At 38.4% G+C, this 7,236-nt stretch overlaps 1 long non-coding RNA gene across 1 annotated transcript; it reads right to left on the reverse strand.

The window, feature by feature from the left end:
* Positions 1 to 1,384: 1,384 nt before the first annotated feature.
* Positions 1,385 to 2,335, reverse strand: LOC113018161 (uncharacterized). Its single transcript, XR_003271722.1, has 3 exons — positions 2,131 to 2,335; positions 1,938 to 2,034; positions 1,385 to 1,751 (listed from the first exon to the last, which is right to left on the reverse strand). It is a non-coding gene; the product is annotated as an uncharacterized LOC113018161 (long non-coding RNA).
* Positions 2,336 to 7,236: the final 4,901 nt, after the last annotated feature.

A 7,236-nucleotide genomic window follows, 5' to 3' on the forward strand; every position in this document is an offset into this window, starting at 1 on the left:
GGGATGTCAAAAGTGAGCGGGACCTCGTCCATGTTTGTGATGTGGCTGGGCTGGATGTGTTTGTCGCCGATGTGTTTGCTGCAGTAGGAGCGGAGGATGGCCAGCTTTTCCTTATAATCCGCTGGAAGTTGCTGCGCTACCGTAGTCCTGGTCCGGATGGAAAAATGGCACCGTTTCATCAAACGAAAGCACCAAGACGGGCCTCCTTGGAAATGTTCAATGTTCATCTCTTCAGCTAGTGAAACTGCTTTTAGCTGAATGGTGACCGTCGAAACGCTTCTCCCGCTCGCTCTTTGCTCGATGATCCACCGCTCGAGTCTTTCCTCCAACTCGGGCCTCCTCGCCTTATGTCCGCGGAAACTCAGCTGCGTCTTCTTGACCTGTCGGAGCTTGTTTTCCAGCTTCCTCCACTTGCAAACCATCGATTCATTAATCTTAAATTCTCTCGCCGCTGCTCGATTTCCATGTTCCTCCGCGTAGCTGATGGCCTTCAGTTTAAACTGTGCTTCGTAAGAGTGTCTCTTTGCCATTTTCAGGGTTGTTAAAACAACGATGTCCTGCATAACGCACATACCTGTTCTTTTATACAGGTATGTGCGATTGTCCCGGTATATACGATCAACGCCCACACTTCACCCTTTAACGATCTCATGGTGTTCTCTACTACGTCCTCCTTACAACACACAGGGCGCACTGCGCTATACACTCTAAAAACTATTGTTTAAGCTCAACAAAAAAAATTAATGCAACAGTTTCCATTACTCTTTTTGAGTTATGATAACTTATGTTGAAATTAGATTGAACCAACAAACTATATTGAGTTACGGGAATTAAATTATCCTCCATAATCAAAGGTGATTTTAATTACCATTTACGTAATATTTGGTAGCTTAAAAACATATTTTTAAGTTGTTTACTCATAAAAATTATGTTCCTCCAATTACTTTTTCCACATTATTTGAAATGATTTTTAAGTGTTATGTAATTAATTACAGCAATTACAAAAACAATTTTTTAAAGTTCATTATTTAAAATATTAAGTTGCTGATTTTCATCATTATTGTCATCATTTTAGCTTTCTCTTATTTTTTTTATTGTAATAGCTTTTAAGAAAGGAATTCATTCAACATTTTTTTTTTATCAAATAACTTTTTTATTTTTTAACAGTAGGCATTTCAACACTTTGTATTTAAAAAGTGAAAATAAACCAGAAATTTAGATTTATACCATCACAGCCAAGTTATAGAATATGCCTTTATGTATTTAACACCACAGAAACAAATGTGTTCAATTGGTAAAAAAATCTACTTAGAAAACATTTTGTTGCAGTAATACTTCCATGCAAGTGTTCAGTAAATGTTAACTTTCAATGCCTACTAAACTTTACAAGATCTTGCATCTTTCTATTACACAATGCAGCAAACACCTTTAAGATCAATTTTACACATACAGGATTCAAAACAGTTAACAATTTTTGAAACAGAGTCAACATCTTTAACATAATGATGGTTCCATCAAGGTCAAGGAACAGCTTCTGAACAACTTCAAAAGTATATTTCAGATCCTTGCATTAGCTTAGATTGAGAGCATATATTATGCCCATGAGCAAAACACAGCACCTTGGGAAATTCTGGCCCTCCATGATTTTTGTTTCCTCCACCACAATGGTTGCAGTCTTATGGTTAGATCCAGGGGTGTACCGGTTACTGATGATGGCAGTTTTCATCACCTGCCTTAAGTTCTTCGGTGTCCTTGTAAAGCAAATTTTAAAAAATAGGTTAGTGAATTATAGATTAGACTTTTATACTTACTGAATCTTAATGAATTCAGATGATCAATGGAACACACACACACACACACACACACACACACACACACACACACACACACACACACACACACACACACACACACACACACACACACTGTTGAATTACTTGCACCAAACTCCATGAAAAGGTCCTCTTCCTTCTCTCCAAGGAATGTGATAAGGCAGCAGATGGCTACTTCTCTGCGTGTTTCAATTGTATTGTACTATTTAAGAAAAAATAAAGTATGCGTATAAACTACATGGGTGACTGCCAACAAAGTGCATTTTAAAGCTACCCAAAGTCTAAATAGTTGTCCTACCTCAAGAAGCATGTCCTTGATCTGCCTGATTCTCACTCCTTTAGCTCCTCCCCTTGATAAAATGACATCCATCAGTTTTGGGGTGCAATGGTCAAGTGTAGCCATTCAAGGCTTACAGTGGTTATTCTCTTGAACTCCTCCTTTATCTGTAGACCACACAAACAGAAGAATTAAACCTTGCAGACTATTAGCTATACTGCATTAATGAATGCTGTATTACATTATTTAAAGAGGATAGACATGATCTAAGGCTACCCCAAGTTTTGAGGGAACCAAAACAATCGTGGTGAAGACAAGGGAGACTTCCCCACCATAACCGTGGTGTAATCTCTAATGTTTTAGCAACCCTGTTTCTGCAGAGGTTTCGAATTTACACATTGTTCACTTCCAGCCCATTTTGTAAAAAATTAGATTAGATTAGATTAGATTAGATTAGATTAGATTAGATAGAACTTTATTAATCCCTCGGGTGGGTTCCTCTGGGAAATTCGATTTTTTTTTTTTATTTATTTATTTATTTTTGTGTCCCAACTTAACAAAGCACTAATGACCCTAGATTATCACACTATACTAACTGCTTACATAAAGTCTTGATGTTAAGTAGATTCACATAGCCTATGCCAGAATAATGCTATTGGAATGACATTAACAATATTTCACACAACCTGATTTTTCAAAAAGAAACAAAGATAGCTGCAGCTCTTAAGATCAAGAACAATACTTACTTTAAGCTGTATCACAATAGTAACCAAAATCATTTACAATGTAATATTACATATAGGTCATGCAAATTTTATAAAGACATAAAATAGGTGAGCCGGGGGGGAAAAAGAAGCCTCTAGGTCATCCTCTGACAAAACTATTCACAGCTTAAAGGCTTCTAATTTTGGTAAAAAGAAAAACAAAATCAGCCTAAGATCGAAATTAGATTGCACTGTGTAGCAAAACTTTAACCACGCTTTTCCTAGCCACAGTTGCACTCTCTAGCTGAAGACTTTTGTCAAATGAAACTTTATAAGTCTTATCCTCTGCTGTGCTAAAGTTTAGAATGGCTAGCATTAGCCACATGTGGTAGTGCAAAGTATTTCCTTATCTGTATGAGCATCACATCATACACAAATCCACTACAGGTGACTAGCACAAATGCTTTGCTTTGGTAGAACTGTTATTTGTAAATGAAATGTTACTTACCTTGAAATGTCTTTTACAAAAGCTTGCACCATGCAACCCAACATGTGTGAATTTGCCCGGGCTAGTTAAGTCGGTAGGGGAGGGAATTTGAAATCAGAAGTTACAGTGGAAAAAGAATAAGTTATCTATTCAATTTCTTTAAGTAATTACAACTTGAATTTTATTTTAAACCCACTAACATTGGGATTTAATTTCAAATTACATATAAAATTAATTTAATGTAATTACCAACATTATTATTTCAACACAACCCAAAAAAATAAAGTTTGCAACTTAGAAGGTCTATCTTAATCAATAAATTAGAATTTTTATGTTGCAGCCATGGATTTAATCAAGTGGTGGTAAAAGGCCTGATGAATTACTTTTTAGAGTGTAGGGCGCGCCGCACTTTTTGAAGAAAATCTAAGACTTTTAAGTGCGCCTTATGGTCGTGAAAATACGGTAATTTGAAAATGCTGAGAATTTTGACTTAGACTTTTTGACCACATGAGAACTAAAATGAACAAGAAATATATAATTATTACAACTAAAACGTAAAAATGATTCATGATGTATCAGGATTTTGCCTCTATATGATCTTATGACCTGCACACTAAATTTGGATTTGACCTAGCTAGTAACAGGAAATTTGCAACATTGAAAGCATGGTTACATGTTTTAAGCTGCAGCTCACAAAGCTCAGCTGCTGCCCCCAGTTATGAGTTTAAATAAATCGTTAATCATGATCTTTTCCCTCTCAGCACTTTCACTTGGCCTTGGGCTGTTTCGACTGAGCTACACAGTATGTTTCAAATGTTGTAAATAACCAAAGTCTTGAACTGGGAGTGATTTGGTTGTATTATTGGTTTGTTTGTTGGTGATATATTTCCATGTAGATGAATGAAGACAGATTCATTCTTACCTTTTCCAAATGACTGTGAGGTCCAGCACGTCTGTGCTTTTCTGCCTCTTCCTGCGATCACCCCAGTGATTTTCCCTCGGTCTGAAATCTCACCTGATCTTGTGTAATTGTGAGTCATCTGGCAGCGAACCACTCTTACTAGACTGTATCACATCATCTCAATAAGAACTGAGACGTGTTAAGTAGTTAAGTTTCATGCGGATCGTATACAGGGAGTGCAGAATTATTAGGCAAATGAGTATTTTGTCCACATCATCCTCTTCATGCATGTTGTCTTACTCCAAGCTGTATAGGCTCGAAAGCCTACTACCAATTAAGCATATTAGGTGATGTGCATCTCTGTAATGAGAAGGGGTGTGGTCTAATGACATCAACACCCTATATCAGGTGTGCATAATTATTAGGTAACGTCCTTTCCTTTGGCAAAATGGGTCAAAAGAAGGACTTGACAGGCTCAGAAAAGTCAAAAATAGTGAGATATCTTGCAGAGGGATGCAGCAGTCTCAAAATTGCAAAGCTTCTGAAGCGTGATCATCGAACAATCAAGCGTTTCATTCAAAATAGTCAACAGGGTCGCAAGAAGCGTGTGGAAAAACCAAGGCACAAAATAACTGCCCATGAACTGAGAAAAGTCAAGCGTGCAGCTGCCAAGATGCCACTTGCCACCAGTTTGGCCATATTTCAGAGCTGCAACATCACTGGAGTGCCCAAAAGCACAAGGTGTGCAATACTCAGAGACATGGCCAAGGTAAGAAAGGCTGAAAGACGACCACCACTGAACAAGACACACAAGCTGAAACGTCAAGACTGGGCCAAGAAATATCTCAAGACTGATTTTTCTAAGGTTTTATGGACTGATGAAATGAGAGTGAGTCTTGATGGGCCAGATGGATGGGCCCGTGGCTGGATTGGTAAAGGGCAGAGAGCTCCAGTCCGACTCAGACGCCAGCAAGGTGGAGGTGGAGTACTGGTTTGGGCTGGTATCATCAAAGATGAGCTTGTGGGGCCTTTTCGGGTTGAGGATGGAGTCAAGCTCAACTCCCAGTCCTACTGCCAGTTTCTGGAAGACACCTTCTTCAAGCAGTGGTACAGGAAGAAGTCTGCATCCTTCAAGAAAAACATGATTTCCATGCAGGACAATGCTCCATCACACGCGTCCAAGTACTCCACAGCGTGGCTGGCAAGAAAGGGTATAAAAGAAGAAAAACTAATGACATGGCCACCTTGTTCACCTGATCTGAACCCCATTGAGAACCTGTGGTCCATCATCAAATGTGAGATTTACAAGGAGGGAAAACAGTACACCTCTCTGAACAGTGTCTGGGAGGCTGTGGTTGCTGCTGCACGCAACGTTGATGGTGAACAGATCACAACACTGACAGAATCCATGGATGGCAGGCTTTTGAGTGTCCTTGCAAAGAAAGGTGGCTATATTGGTCGCTGATTTGTTTTTGTTTTGTTTTTGAATGTCAGAAATGTATATTTGTGAATGTGGAGATGTTATATTGGTTTCACTGGTAAAAATGAATAATTGAAATGGGTATATATTTGTTTTTTGTTAAGTTGCCTAATAATTCTGCACAGTAATAGTCACCTGCACACACAGATATCCCCCTAAAATAGCTCAAACTAAAAACAAACTAAAAACTACTTCCAAAAACATTCAGCTTTGATATTAATGAGTTTTTTGGGTTCATTGAGAACATGGTTGTTGTTCAATAATAAAATTATTCCTCAAAGATACAACTTGCCTAATAATTCTGCACTCCCTGTATGATTTAATTATGTTCATTTCAGAAACATGTTTTCTTCAAACTCCTGTAAATGTAAGAGGCATCCAGTTTCTCTTTTTTGAGTGAGTGATTAAGAACAAACAGATGTTTCTATATGGAAACACTCTGATTGTTCTTCAGTCCATCGTCTGATTAACCTGACGTTCATATTTCTGAGTGGAACTAAATGATTCCTCCATCATTTCTCTTCTCTCTGTATTCAAGTGCAACATTTGGACTTCTGTTGTTTCTGTTTGATAACTTTAAGTATTAAAAAACAAACCCAGTCTTCCACGTGTCACTTTACACCTGATCCCAGTGATATTTCATTCATTTCTGATAAAGTCCAATGGTGTTCATTTATCTGTGCTTAGAGAATCAAAGGCAAACAGTGTTCTGTAAACTTCATTTATAACTTTAATTCTGTGCCAGTAGCTCCTTAATATGACTTTAGTTTGATCAACCTGCAGCAGGTTTCTGCTCAGACTCTGCCACACACACATGTTCTGACCCTGCTGATTCCTGCAGGTCATTTAAAGGAGAGCAGCCTGTGAGTTTAAAGAAAAAAGAACATTTCGGGTCAGATTTACTAACGTCTGCAGCAGCACAAATACTTCTTTAGATGGTAAAAAGCTGACGGGTTTACTGACGAGGCTCAGAGTCAGTTTGGGACTGAAAGCTGTGGACACGAGGATTTTTGTGTCCTTATGTGTTTGTAAGAGTTTCACTTTCAGGAGGAGAAGATTTAAACGAGTCACACAAATGTGAACTACAATGTCTGTGACACACAATTTATGCAAACTGCAGTAAATCTGACCTGAAGAAATCCAGTCTTCTGCCTGTTGTGGTTGTGACAGCTGCTCGTAGGAGAGTTTGTTTGTAGGAGGTGGAGATGTTCTCAGATCAAGTGCGTAATCGTCTCTTTGTGTAGACGCTAAAAGCTGTGAGCCAAAACTCTCTGCTCTGAAACTCTTCACTCAGTCCTCACGCTGAGAGTTTAGAGGCTGAACTTCTTGTTCCTCCATAACACTTTTCATGAAACAGCAGAAATGAGCTTGTGTTTCTCAGCAGTGCGCACACAGAGAACCGATCCTCTCTGCTCAGTCTGAACAAATCAAAGTGAAACGTCAGTGAAAACACAGCTGCTGATCAAACTGTGTCAGATTAATGCCTCAATGTTTCACTGTGAGGTTAAAAAATACATAAAAATGATTTAAAGAAGTAGGAGGCTGATTTTCACAA

Source organism: Astatotilapia calliptera, unplaced genomic scaffold (assembly GCF_900246225.1).
Source record: "Astatotilapia calliptera unplaced genomic scaffold, fAstCal1.2 U_scaffold_47, whole genome shotgun sequence".
NCBI classification, from domain to species: domain Eukaryota; kingdom Metazoa; phylum Chordata; class Actinopteri; order Cichliformes; family Cichlidae; genus Astatotilapia; species Astatotilapia calliptera.